Source organism: Gymnoscopelus braueri (assembly GCF_963280865.1).
Source record: "Gymnoscopelus braueri genome assembly, chromosome: 10".
NCBI classification, from domain to species: Eukaryota; Metazoa; Chordata; class Actinopteri; order Myctophiformes; family Myctophidae; genus Gymnoscopelus; species Gymnoscopelus braueri.
The window spans coordinates 31,978,819-31,994,446 of record NC_137611.1 but is presented as its reverse complement, the minus strand read 5'-3'; the positions used below and the strand labels follow the sequence as shown (position 1 = coordinate 31,994,446).

The 15,628-nt window shown below is 39.6% G+C and overlaps 1 protein-coding gene across 1 annotated transcript in view; it reads left to right on the top strand.

The window, feature by feature from the left end:
- LOC308093511 (voltage-gated inwardly rectifying potassium channel KCNH2-like) overlaps nucleotides 1–15,628 on the top strand; it is a gene marked incomplete at both ends in the record, with an annotated part of 86,060 nt that overhangs the window by 18,313 nt on the left and 52,119 nt on the right. The window lies entirely within an intron of this gene.

Genomic DNA, 15,628 nt, shown 5'->3' with positions numbered 1-15,628 from the left:
ATGGTGTCTGATATGGTGACACAGACGGTAGCTGCATTTAAACATAGTGATATGGTGAATGCATGATGACACAGACGGTAGTCCACTGGACAAGTACATCCCCTAACCACTCAAACTTGTGGTTAGAAGTGAAATGATGAATTGAAAAATTCAACAAATGGATCATGTAAAAAATTCCTAACATGTGATATTTACAACTTTTGAATGCTTGTCTTTGTTCCATATTATAAAATGCAAAGTAATGTTTTTGACTGATGGGTAAACACATATTCCAATTTCAAGATGTCTGTTCAGGATGAGATAACTTGTGATGAGCATTTATCATAATTTTGTACTTCATTACCATATTTTACCATCATTTTATTGTGTAGAATAACCATCAGAAAAGTAGTCATGGATCAATCAAGTGTCACTCTTCAAAAAATATGAATTGATGTACCACATGTGGTCCATACAGGAGGGACGAAATAGAAATTCATCTTTAGAGGGTCTCTGAGCATTGAAGATGTCGTGTGTTGGTGTGAATGGTCAAGCTACAGAATATATAGTGTAGAGATCCTCTCAAAAAGATGGGAAAAGGCACTGTAAGAATGAGTACAAACAAAGGACAACTAGAAAAATTTGCTTCTCAGGGCGCAGACTACAAATGTATCCATATTCCCATTTCCCACTGTACATATCAGCCTCACATATTTATAAATATACCCACTCATGGATCAGAGCTGTAAGCGCATATTACTGGCCATAGATTGTACAGTGTGATACTTACATACTGTAAGTATCACACTGTACTTTCTATTTATCGATAGTATATCTGGTATTATCTATCAGAAGAGATGGGTGGACTTTCATGGCACTTGGTGGGAATGATCAATGTCACTCGACAACAATTAAGGATTAAGAAGTGCCCTTTGCCACAGAAATGATATTCCATACTGTGGGATCATGAAGTATAGAAGCTAACCAAGATGAGAGCATAAGCATGAAGGAGAGACGTGAATGTCACTGAAGGTAAATCCAGGCATCGGCTTACAGGGAATGGGATACAGCATATCCACATCTCAATGCTGCATTTCCTGATCTTTATTTTGGTCTCTGAGCTACTAGCATGACACACACACACACACACACACACACACACACACACACACACACACACACACACACACACACACACACACACACACACACACACACACACACACACACACACACACACACACACACACACACACTCACTCACTCACTCACTCACTCACTCACTCACTCACTCACTCACTCACTCACTCACTCACTCACTCACTCACTCACTCACACTCTCTCTCTCTCTCTTACCACACATGGATACATACAGTGCACACACATGCACAACCACACAAACACAGGCTGAAACAGTGAGCACAGCAGATACAGTACACAACTGAACCTGATGGTATTGACACGCACGCACACACGCACGCACAGTGAACAGCATACATAGGCACACGCGCACACTCACACACAGTCACGGTAGTAAATCTCCTGGGCAGAGAGGTAATGTACATGAAAGCTGAGTTAATCTGCACTGAAATATGAGATGAGAGATGAATGAATATCGTGTGTGTGCGAGTGTGTGTGCCTCCTCAGCAGAAAGCACAGCAGCATGTGGTATGGTAGAGGAGAAGTAGAGAGGGGAAGAGAGATGCATGACTGGTGCATATTAAAGGATGCTTTTTGCATTTAATTTCTCTGCTTTCACAATTGTTTTTTTTCAATATTCTGCTTTTCCTTCTCCTTGCTTCTCTATTCTCCTTTTTCACTGTCACTGTCTCCCTGTTTCACATTCTCTATCCTCCTGTCTCACACTCTATCCTCCTGTCTCATCCTCTCTATCCTCCTGTCTCATCCTCTCTATCCTCCCGTCTCTCTCTACCCTCCTGTCTCACTCTCTCTAAAGTCCTGTCTCACTGCCTATATCCTCCCGTCTCACTGTTCATCCTCCTGTCTCACACTCTATCCTCCTGTCACTCTCTAGCCTCCTGTCTCACTCTCTCTATCCTCCTGTCACTATCTATCCTCCTGTCTCACTCCCTATCCTAATTTCTCACTCTCTATAATCTTGTCTGTCTCTCTATCCTCCTATCTACATGTCCTCCGGTCTCCCTATCTATCCTCCTGTCTCTCCTTCTCCATCCTACTGTCTCCTCTCCATACTCCTGTCTCATTCTCTATCCTCTTGTCTCACTCTTTAATACACTGGCCAGTTTGTCTACAGACGCTTAGTTCAAACCAGTAAAAATGTATTCAGTCTTGTGTGATCACACACTTCTCACTTGGTGGTTTAGAGTCAGACAAAGGCCTTGAACTGGGTTCAAACATTTATATATTTGATTCCTTTGATTTTTTTATTAGATTTTTGATTTTGTTTTGTTTAACCCAGTGGTTCTCTACCACCCATCTAACCACTTAACACAGTAGCTATTATTTAATTATTTGTGAGCTGATTATCAGTGAGCTTTTCATGTAGAGATTAATAAATCCAAACAGCAGGCCTCTGATACAAGAGTACTCCCTGGAGATGTTGAGAGGAGTAAAAGCCACAATTTAAGGATTTATTTTCTGTACCCATGTCTGCCTTCTCCCTGAAGAACAGCATTTAAATGTTCAGCTCATCCACTTTCATCCGTAAACGTTAAAGCCTTGTGGATGCCTAATGGGGTTGGAGAATTAGTAGTTAGTAAAAACCTGCATGATCCCTGAGACTGGCCACATTTAGATGATAAACATTTAAATCCTCACTGGAAATGTATCAATTTGTAACACAGAGACACACAGCTCTTTTTGACTACAAGAACCAAGCGAACCATGCCATGTTGTTTTAACATGTTTCACAGGTTCCTAATTTGTCCCAAATTTGGGCCCTGCTCAGGAGTAGCCTAAGTACTAAACCCTTAGCCTGGGATCAATACCTTTTTCGGGTGTGTGATCCGGTCGGGAGCGGAAGCAACCCTATGCCTCACCCCCAAATAACCCCAGCCGCGATCAAGGGCATTGTCATTAGGGCCTACCTAATAAAATCCTTGATGCGGCGTAGTTTAGCTTATTTTTTAAATAAAAAATAAATATAAATGTAAGTGTACTTTCCGGAGACTATTTAGGGCGGATTCAGACTATGGTCCCGAGTGCGCACCCCGGACCACTTGGGTTGGTGTGAACGTTGCGTATCGTTCCCCGGAACGATACGCGGAGTTCTGAGACCGGAGTACCCGAGACCACCTCCGGAGGTAGTCTCGGATCCGGATCATGCGTACTCGGGTACGGAACGATGCAATGTGAAGCCATCCGTATCAACAGAAGGAAGTGGACTTCTAATCATATATGCTTTATATATTTTTATATTGACACATTATTTTAGCTGGGTTATACCTTCTCATAGTTCTACTTGAATGTTGACAAGAAATAATAATCCTGCTAGTGCTTGAGTAGCGCGAGGCGTGAAAAAACATAAACAAAAAACACATGTGTACCGTAACGCTGCCACTAGGATGAATATACCAAGGATTAGTCCGTGCCGTCACTGCTAAAATACCAAGGGTGTGTCAGTGACGTCACTATCATTATTGATAATAACAGAGACGACGTTACATTTTGAGGTTTCGAAGACCAACGCACACACTGCTTTGGTTGTGTATTGTTGTTCAGTTATTATTATAACTCATGACAACGTCAGGAACACAGTCAAACTTTATTATTCACTCTAAACTCTGACAAGTGACTCTTCTTCTGTGAATGACATTCTCTATCTCCCAATGCCCCATAGTCAACAGCGCCCCCATGATGCACATATTTACCATTACTGTTTATGATCTGTTCTCGGGTACGGAAGAATATTGGCCAATGTGAATGCTGGCCAGCTGGGAGAGGCCAATCGTACTCGGGAACGGTTCGAATCAATCGGACCCAGTCTGAATCCGCCCTTAGACTAGTCTACCTTTGTAATCGATTCAGCATTTAAATTGGGGAACCAAAACAAAGAGGCTCCGCAAAACCGGAAGCAGCAAAAACCGGAAGCCGGAAGCTATTATTTATTTTTTGACCGCATCACACGGTTTAATAACGAATTCCAGGCTTTCCTCCGAGGTGGAAAGACTGGTGATGCGAGGTTACTAAACCCTGAGTTCAGGCGACCCAGGGGAGGAGCTAGTGCTGCTGTTGTTTTCGATTGGATTGTAAGGTACTTGAACACCACAGTTTTTAACCACTTAATCCCTATTTTATGCTTTCAAACAATTGTTTCCCTATTTTGCTATCCCTCTTTTTCCCAATTTGTCCATGTTCTTTTTTTATGGCTCTAGCAGCCGCAGGGAAGAAGCTTTTTTTGAGCCTTGAGCCCCGGGCATCCAGACACCTCAAACGCTTGTATGGTACTGGTGCCATGGACAAACTTTACTTTGGTGCTCAGCTCTGAAAAGAATCAGTAACTGCTGCAGAGACTTTGGGACCTTGTCCTGTTTGAGTGAAGGCCAGCCGTGGGTCTATATTTGGCTAGAATTGAAAGGAGTCAATAATCAGTTTGAGGGGGAACAGCTCAGGACTAAATCCTGTTAAACTGCATCATGGGGTGAGGGTGGGGGGCTGAGTAAGGCCAAGGCTTTGATTATACTTAATTAGCTACTGAAACTATTTTGCAGTGGCACTTTCATGGTGCTCTTAACGCGCACTTAAAGAGGGATTGCCCTACCATATTGGTCCTTGAATATGGACAGAGACACAAAATGGGTCATGCACATGTTTCTGGTGTGTCCCCTGAATGTTTTTTTATGAAGGAGTATTCCAATGTATTAATGGAGTAAATTTAAATAATGTATGAAGCAGTGGAGCTGCGGATGAAAAACATAGAGGACTATTGCATAATTTAATGTACTGGATCGTGACTTCATAATAAGTGTAAAATTGAGGTGCTAGTGCTAATACAGTTCAGAATCAGTGGTTTCAATGAAGTGTACTGGTATATATGTATTTGTGGGGTACTAAAGGGATAAATAGTACTAAATATTAAAGGAGTTAAAGTATCTACGGTAGTTTTAGGTCTGGTTCGAAGGCCGAGAATGAATTCATTTCTGAGCTATTTCCGGGCCCTGACCATGACCCTGTACATGTTGAATGCAAAACCCAGAGAGAGACACAGTGAAATCCTCAGTGTTAATTAAGCATGAGATTGTAAAGATTTAATCCAAATTGAACCGAACTGTCCATTTTGAGGATTTTACTGTGCAGCATAAATAGATCTGAGTTGTTTTTGTTGTTCAAGCTCTAAAAAGGTAGATGCACCCTAGAACATAATTAAGAAATATTATTCTAAAGATCTGGCATGGTCAAACATCTGATGCAATTCTTCAATCACAGTCAGCTAGACATTTCTAATAAATTCAAGCCTTGGTTCTGTGGTTTCTCTTAAGGAGATAATTGTACATGTTAATGTGAACACTACTGTTCAGTTTCAGTTTCAGTTTAACCACGGCTCAATGAATGAACCCTTCTACATAATAAAATATAACACAATATATACATGCAGTACAGCTTTCCCATTAAGATGTCAATTGAATGTACAATCATACATCACTGATAAGTCCCACACTCTTATAGGAATACCTTGACATGAATAGGACATGCTTTTGTCTTTAGAACATTAACAATGAATTTAAAGGACATTGGTCCACTCTGTTTACATTTTCTTCATTTGCATAGACAGTAGGGAAGCTGAAAGGGAAGTACGATATGGGAAATACATTATGGAACATCACCATCTTTCTTAACCCATTAAAACCGGGAAAATTACATTTTAGTGTTGGCTATTCAAAAAAAGCAGATGTACAAGCTCACAGCGTGTCACTTCGTGTTTTAAAAATGTTGAATCATTTTGAATCCTCGAGATTTGCTGAAACAGAAAAGAATTTTCTTTTCCACTATCGTTGTCTGTCTCCTCCAACAAATCATTGTTAAAATTGCAGTTCACACATCCAAACTTGGTCATAAATATAAATGTTTGATCAATAATGCCCCTGTCAAGTATTTTTCTCGCCCCAAAAAACATTTTATAGTTTTTATAGTACCTTGAACTTAGCTCTGTCTGCGCCCTCATTAAAAATTCCAGGATCTATTATCAACTTGCAGAACAACCCCCTCCTCAATACATAAATAATAATAAATAAACACATCTCGGTCAAACATGTATCACTATGGCAAAATGCAGTATTAGACTAATTATGCTCAACATTTTGAAAATACTTTTAATATATGTTTATTATAATAAGAATTTCCAAGTTATTAATTAATTGCAATGTAACTATTGTAACCTAGTTTTGCCATAATGTTACAATTGTAGGCAGTGATATAATAACGGTTGTGTTCTGTGCAAACTTTAATAGAATAATAACAGCGTGTGTGTGCGTCTGATGACTATATGTTGGCCACTGACTGAGCCTAGAAGAGAAAGTCAGCTATATCTGGAAGGCAATAAAGCGATAAAACTGTTGTTTCCAGAGGGAAGCGAGTGTGACGCACTCGCGCACGAACGCATGCATGCACGCGAGCGAGGTGCCGACTAGATTCTTTCACATGCTTCTATTTACTTCCTAGTACCATACACCTGCTTTCACAGAGAGGGCGGTCTTAAGGCCAGTTTTGGAGGTAAAAATCCTTATTAATGCTTTAGAGAAAAGCAGAGTGCCAAAAACCACCAGGATTTTAATAGATAAGCTTCAAAATCATTAAAAACTCAGTGTCTCTGAGTGTGTCTTTAAAGGGATTAATAATTAATAATAATTTTTCTTTTTTAATTTTCATTCATTTATATTTTTATGATTCCTATTGGCATCATTGCACGTTTGCAATGCATATCCTACGGGTTGGATTGGTCCTGAAGTCATAGAGCTTCTATAGAAATTACTTTTGAAAAAATATTAGTTTATCTACCCATTTCCACCCACTTAATCCCGTTTATGTAACTGTCTGTCTATCAGCCCTTATCTCATATACAGTAGGATATTAAAGTGTCCATTTTAACATGTACCACATTGTCTCACTTCAGCCCATCCTGAGACCTGTCACTCACCTCTGTCATTGCTCTGTCAGTCACGTCTGTGATTATTGTGTGTGTTCTTTCTCTCCTCCTCCTGCATTTATTGCTTTAGCACAGAGACAGACGGGTCAAAGGCTCAGGGGTATACAACATTCATAGATTAAAGATATGGTATCCTGGCTCTCCAGGGCAAAGCGATTACTGATGCAGTATAGCAAGAGAAACGGAACATGAACCCATCAGAGAGCACTGCTTCTATGTTGGGAGTGAGGATTTTTGCTGACTTTAGCACCTCTAGCTTAGCGCCTCAGGCTCGCTTCTATTTTTCATTACATTTTTGGACTTGGAATGAGACAGGTTATTAGTACGGTGAACTAGTGCTTATAAAGGTATGGATATAGGTATGAATTGCTGACCATTCATAGATAATTCATATGAATCCCAGGGTGCAAAGAAGATGAAGAGGATGATGGCAATGAATATCCCCATATTCTACCGGCCATTAATATCCCAATGATCAAAACGGGTGGTAACACAACCAAGACACATGGAAATCGGGAGACAGAATACTGCTTTTCTAAGCAGGACACGGCAGTGAGTGGTTTGAACCCACAGACGTTTGATTTGAGTGAGTTGATTTCTGTTGACTGTGACAATCCAACCTGACCAATCCACAGAACATAGCGTAACCCTTTGTTGACTGCCAATGAGCACCGACTAGCAGAGCGATATCAGCAGTGGCTGGAATGTACTTAGCCCATAAAGACCTGAGGCTGACTCTACAAATGCCTTCTAAACCAGTTGTTCTTTCAAGAATTTTCTAAAATGTTCAAAAATAGCAGGTTTACAAGCTTTCCCGGTTTTAATGTGCTTAATGTATGCTTGATGTTAGGGCTGGGCAATGAACCGAAAATATATAAAAAACGATATTTAGAACCAAACCGATTAATGAATCTACCAAATCAGTTAATCTGATTAACCACCTTAACCCTGTATTGTACTTTGTTCTACAATGGTGGGGGAATTTTTTTTTAAAATAGCAAATCTACAAGCTCACAACTTGTAGATCTGCTATTTTCAGAAATTGTTTTTTTTTATATAATCGTTCAGTAGTCGTAATTGAGGTAAAACTTTACTTAACTTTGAAATAATTGTGATATTGATTTGAAGTCCTATTGCCAAACCCTACTTAATGTACTGTATAACTACTGTATGACTATCAATCTCATTTAACGTTTAAACTTTACATCCTGAGTTCTCATGATCTTCTACAATGACCATGGAAGTCTCGGTAGTTTTCTCCCACAATCTTACAAATCTACAAGTTATGAATCTGTGTTTACACGCTCATGCTCACAGACATATAAAGCTGTGTCCTAATTCCTAAACTACGGGTAGGACAAATGGCAAAAAAGGCAGGAATTAACAGTTAATCGCAATTAAACAAGTACATTTGGACAGCCTTAATATGTATATGTACACACACACACACATAGATTTATATATTAATATAGAATCACTGTCTCTTGTGCAAGTTAGACACTTAATTTAGCAGCAAATATCAAACAAGCAAAAACAAGTTTGCGCATAGAGTGCCAGTAAAGCAGCAATGGAGTGTATTGAAAGTCATATAGTCATAAAAGTGACGACCTATGTCTCCTAGACTGACATGGCGACGTTCAACAGCCTGATGGTAGACAGGTGGAAACTGCTCCATAGTCTGGTGAAATGGCTTTATATATTGTAGGTATTGCTTACATTGATGATCTGCCCAGCCTTGGCTACCCACCGCTTCTCGCATTATGTAACGCATAACTTTATGTAATTCGAGGCTTCTCGTATATTTCATTGTTCTAACAATGTAAATGTCTGAGAAAAAAAATAATTGGTTAATATGTGATATGTAAGGAGCAATTCATAAATGCACAACAATGCACAAGATGCCTCTACTGTGTAACAACTACAACAAAATGTTATGTTATATTGTACATTGTATATTTATCCTTGGTCCACTAATGGGTCTCTGGCCAACTGATATGTACACTAAATACTGAGCTGCCACTGGACACCCCACATTCCAGTTTTGCAGTTTTTCCACTTTTGAATTTGAATTTGCTGATCAGTGGTTACTACATCGTACAGAGTACTGAAAAATTATACCTTATCCATACCGTAAACACATTTTTGGTTTTGGTTTCAAATCATTAAAGGTAGGGTAAGTGATATTTTTTGGTTAAAACAAAAAGTATTTTGTTAAAAGGTTAAAATACTATATTCTGATAGTAATCATTGCTATAGAGTGTTTTTTCAGTAACAGATGTCTCCCTGAGTCTCCAGCTCTTCAATAAACAGAAAATATTTTTTTCGGTAGGTGTCAAAATCTCAGCCAATCAGGAGAAAGTACCCATTTTTAAGCTTAATTTGTATAGTGTTCCAGTTCCAATTTTGTCTGCTCATTTCTTAGTGTCATCACTTCCAATTTCACTTGTTTAATCTGTATCCTGATTGAGTTCTCTGTCCTGGTTGGATAAAATTGGAAATTAAACTGAAACTGAAACGAAAATGCATTTTCTGTTTAATAAAGAGGTGGAGAGACAAGGAGACTCTTAATACTGAACAAACACTCTATAGCAATGAGTACTATCAGAATATAGAGCTATTTAACAATTATTTTAACCAACGCAAATCACTTACCCTACCTTTAATTGTTGAATATTCTGGATTGTTACAATGGTGTTTTGCAGTGTGCAGCTTTAGTGCAATGAAATGTGGACACCGTCAATTTAGGAATCTATTAAAAGTTCAATAGGTTGAATTTGGAATTTCCATTACAAGCTAATGAAGGCTAGTGAAAGATGTTATTCCCTGCCATTTTGTTAAAGTTCTAATTGAATGCATCAAAACAATAAAGGTAAGATAGGCAAAATGTGCTCTAATGAAATTGTTTTCTGAAATTGTTTTTAATATTTGCATTATTCATGTTCTTGCAGTGCTGTCTTTGACTAATGCAGAACATCCAAGCTTTTGGCAAACAGAGCAGATCCAGTCTTAAATCCAATTATAATCAAAGGTAACGGGGAAGAATCCAAAGTCACAATATCTATCGGAAAATATTAAGTCAAATACAATAGCAAAATCTTTTAAATTGAGGCCATGTCTTGCTAATATTTGCTTTATTCATTTTATACGTTTTTGGAGTGCTGTCTTTGCCAATTTCCCGGGTGCACTGCTATAGTCAAACAGGAAGCCTACCTGTCTTAAATCTATTTGTAATCGAAGGCATCAGGAAGGAAGACTCCAAAGTCACAAAACGTATCAGAAAGTATCAAGTCTCATAATGTATTTTGTAACTGCTAGTATTCAGTTATCCCCACTACATATCCAATGTCTGAAATGGTATCATCTACAATGAACTCTCCAGTGACACCTAGCAGCCACACGTATGACCTGCTCAAATGAAATCAGTTGGAAAAACATCTTGATTTTGGAACTGAAGTCAAATAACAAAATCTTGGCTTTCACAATTTGTACAATAGCTTGTGTGTGCGTGCGAGCGTGTGTGCGTGCGTGCATGCGCACGTGCGTGCGTGCCTCTTCAGCAGAAAGCACAGCAGAATTTGGAATGGTAGAGGAGAGAGTGTGTGTGTGTGTGGAGAAACTACTTTGATGGGGTCCTGCTCCCTTGGGTTGCACAGCAATTACTCTCTCTGTCTCTCCCCGCGACCCAACTGTTTCTTACACACAAACACACACACACACACACACACACACACACACACACACACACACACACACACACACACACACACACACACACACACACACACACACACACACACACACACACACACACACACACACACACACACAGTCAAATACCCCAGGGCCTTTATTATAATAGCTCAGAAATATGTCTCCTTGATTTACTTGACCATTGTGACTTTCAGCTCCATCATTATGCGCACACACACGCACACACAAACAAACACACATGGGGTGTTTGGAACTATTGAGTGTGTTGTAATGAATCTAGAGAATATCTGCCTCAGACAGGTCAACTGAGTGAAAAGGCTTCAGTTACAGTACTGCCCTTCTAGATTGTGACACGCACGCACGACCGTGCGAGCACTCACAGACACAGAGACACCATCTCTCTCTCTCTCTCTCTGTTTCTCTCTTTGTTTCTCTCATACAAAATGTGTTACACACTACACAAAGCCCTATTACAAACATTCAGACACACACAAAGCAGAAGGAATATCTCATAGATTGCACTGAGGTTAAAGGGGAGTTTTTCTGTGACCTCACCCTGCCTTAATTAGCCTGAGGTTTTGCCTTATTGATTTATCTCTCGCGTTGCGTTTCCCTGTCCCTGTTGTCTTTGGCTTTGTCTGCTGATTTTAATGTACCTCTGAATGTGAGCCAGCTTTGGCTCTGATCGGTTAAATTGTCAGGTCACAAAGTAACATATGTGGTCTGCAAACACACACACACACAGATGTGTTCCACGATTAAAGAAATAATCTAACGATTTTTGGAATCCACCTGCCATTGTGGCTAGGGAAGGAAAAGATTCAGTGATGGACAGAACAAAGCAAAAAATAAATAAAAAATAGACGACGATAGAGAATTGACCGTGTTATTGATTGGTTGTGGTATTGATTTTCCCAACTTTATTCTACCTCTTTGTCTTTGACAAGTGGGAGTGTCACTGGTCAAGTAAACCACCATGAGTTTGTGGCCTCTTGCATCCAAAAGAACTTGATTGATTGTATTGATTGTTCTAAGGATGGTTACAGTTGTCAGACGATCTGTCTAACACTTTGGGCCCAAAAAAGATATAATTACATTTTGTTTTATTAATGCATTATTTCCATATTTACACACTGATTTCAGTTGAGATGTTTAAGTGAATGATCAACCCGGTCAGCTCGCTCTCATTGGCTATTGTGGGGTTTCTGATCAACATTCCATCACTTTTACTTTCCACTACAGGAATTCAAGTTGTAAAAATATCTGTTGGCAACAGAAATAGTCTAGTTGGTATAAATTCCACCAGCAGCTTGCCCCCACGATGTAGGAAGGTGTCGAGTAAATGGAATCTTCCCAGAAATATCAGGTTAATTTATGCAGTTAATCCATTTTGTAGTAAAAGGTTAATGCCTTAACATGCACCAAGTCATGAATGAATAGAACATAATCCTGAATATTAGAGAATTAATTCGGCGCACCTCGGCGGAAGTGAGCTTACTATGAAACCCTGCTAACAGATAACACATCTAAAAGCATCTAGACGAGTTCAGCTATTGGGATATCTAAGAATTCCATGTCATTTCTCAAACACATTTAAAAAAATCACACCCTGTGTGAAGTGGGCGGTGTCTTCCTAGCTAACCACAATACTGAATGGAGTCAACCAATATATATGCTTTGATCTGAAAGAGCCACTTAGTGTCAGCATGTGTCTTGCTAGCTAATCACAATACTGAATGGAGTCGATCAATCATGTACAAAAGATAAATACATTTATCTTTTGTAAAACACACTTTATGATGGACAAAACCATAACTTAAAAAAAACAATAATTTGGTTTTTTTTAAGTTATGGTTGCTTATATAGGGCTATGCACATGTGTCATGTGACACTGGCCAATCACAGTCCTGAATAGATTGTGATTGGCCAATCACAGCGCAGGATAATTGTACAAATTTCCAAACCTCACTTTTAGGGCCGGTTTCACTGCCCAAGATATTTGTACATTTTTCCAAATCTCACTTATAGGGGCGGTTTCACCGCCCAAAAATACAAAGACAAAAAACATTTACAAAAAAAAAAAAATCACACCCAGTGTGAAGTGGGCGGTGTGGTCATCACAGTGGTCATCATAGTGATGGAAGCTCACTTCCAAAAAAAAAATATTTTTGGAAGTCATAATCCTATTTATAGGTTATTAATGTCATCATGTGTCTCACTAGCCAATCACAGTGCTGAATAGAGTCAGCCAATAGAGTCAGCCAATCACAGTACAGGAAAGTGGGCCAAGTGGGCCAATCACAGTGCAGGAAACTAATACTAATGAGGTGTCCCAACCCCACTTATAGGGGCGGCTACACCGCCCAAAAAACACAACAAACAAACATAAGAATTTTTAAAAGACCCCAAAAAAATGGGGCTAGCGGTATGGAGCCTTCTTGTGGCGGCCCTGTTCTCACTAATTTCACTGTACCACCCACTTCTCTACAATTGCTCATTCCTTTCTATTCTTCTTATTGTTATTTTCCAGCTGCGTTCGCTTCCCGCGTTCGCGCGTCTTACTTGTGGTTAATAATGTAGTTTAAATGTGTCCTGTTCATCAGAAAGTCTTCAGATTTCATGCTGACTTATCAATCTCAGTGAAGTGATGAGCAGGGATGTATCACACAGCTCAGCACTACTTTGGTTTAGTGTTTCCACTGTGTCCTTGTGGGAATTCTTTACTCTGGTCCTCATGTTAATCACAGAGGTTCGGTTAATCAATACTGCTGTTTCACAGGGAAACAATCACTGATTTTAATGGCCTGGGTGTCCTGTGGGTCAGACCATAGCTGTCCTTTGGGTGCATTAAATGTGTGTGTGTGTGTGTGTGTGTGTGTGTGTGTGTGTGTGTGTGTGTGTGTGTGTGTGTGTGTGTGTGTGTGTGTGTGTGTGTGTGTGTGTGTGTGTGTGTGTGTGTGTGTGTGTGTGTGTGTGTGTGTGTGTGTGTGTTTTGACTGTACAGAAGGTTTGTTATGAGTTATCTGATCTTTCAGCTCAACAGGCGTATTTATCTGACAACAAGAGTCAGAAATAATTGACACAAAGTACAGTACATTATCAGTCATGATTTGCATTCAAATACATTTAAAGTGTAGCATCCTGATCATTCTATTGTGAGGACATGTGGAAATGGGATTAAGAATGCTGGGTGAAAAGGCATACCTGGATTGGAGAGGTGACATAAGAATATGTTCTGTTTAACGTAGGATGGTAAAAATTTAACAATAGACTTTAGGAGACTTCAAAGTAGTGTGTGTGTGTGTGTGTGTGTGTGTGTGTGTGTGTGTGTGTGTGTGTGTGTGTGTGTGTGTGTGTGTGTGTGTGTGTGTGTGTGTGTGTGTGTGTGTGTGTGTGTGTGAGAGAAAGAGAGAGAGAATGGATTATGAAAAATGAATGTGTGTGGCTACGAGATTCTAAGTATGTACGTTTGATAGATTGATAGACCTGTGTTTATTGATCAGCCGGTTGTGTGTTTAACTCTTCTAGTAAAGAAATCTGTCATTTCCTATTCCGGTCAGTCAAACTACTGCTACTGCGTATTTACTATATAATAATAATCATAATATTAATCAAAAATATGGTAGATCTGTGTCAGGCAGCACCATATTTTATACCTCATTGACGTCATTTCGATCCTTATTTATATAATGTATTTATATCACTATACTAGTACTAGTATAGCACTACGATGCCCGTTGGGAAGAATGCTTGTTGGGGTTGAATGCCCCTCAGGTTATGCATCCACCCATTGTACCCGTTGTCAGAGTATACTTAGGGCCCTATTCCGGGCCGAAGTCGCTAAAGCCATTAATATGGGATATAGGACTAGGCAAGGGGCGTTCCCCCGCAAAAGTTTCTGTTCTGGGACACCTGCCTTATCCGCAAAACACCTGCACTATTTGTTACATTATGCATAGGTGTGGTTTGGGCGTTACAATGATAAAACCAATCACCGTGCCAGACGCCATTGCCTTTAAGAGAAGACTGCGCTACCCATTATCCCCAATCTAATCTTATCCCTATCTGCAGTGTTGCCTGGTCTGATTATTATAAGCCACATTGGGCTTGTTTTTCTGAAGTTGCCATTGTTTAATGGACGACATACATAGGTTTGAAGTGCTCATGTGGCCTATTATAGTCGCTTTTTTTGGGCTTGTTTTCATAGACCTGGTTGCTTAGGATCCCAACCCTAGTTGTCAGTACTATGGCATCAGGATCAGGGATCCATATATGGGGATTTGTGGATTTACAGATATTGTTAGGAGATCCGCTGACACTAGGGGAGGGGGGAGGGGGGAGGGGGCACTCCCTCAGGTCCTCTGCCTCACACATGGTGAGTTTGAAGTCGATCATTTGGAAACACGGACACGTGGACTCACACTCACACACGCAGCGATTCCATGCATGTATACTTAAATGTATGAATAACAGTTTAACAGTTTTGTTCTTACGTTTATTTTGCTTTTGGATATTGTCCACTCAGCACCTATTGGACACATGACCATCTTGGAAGGGGGTTCCCTCTTCATCCTTACTGAGGTTTCTTCCATTTTTTTTCCGTCAAGGAGTTTTTCCTTGCCTGTTGTTTTCTTTCTTTGCAAAGATTAAAAAATATATATATATTCTAAATAAAAAATAGAAGATCTACAAGTTTACAAGCTTGTAGATCAGCTATTGTTGCTATTCATTACATTACATTACATTACATTACAGTCATTTAGCAGACGCTTTTATCCAAAGCGACTTACAATAAGTGCATTCAACATAGGTAGG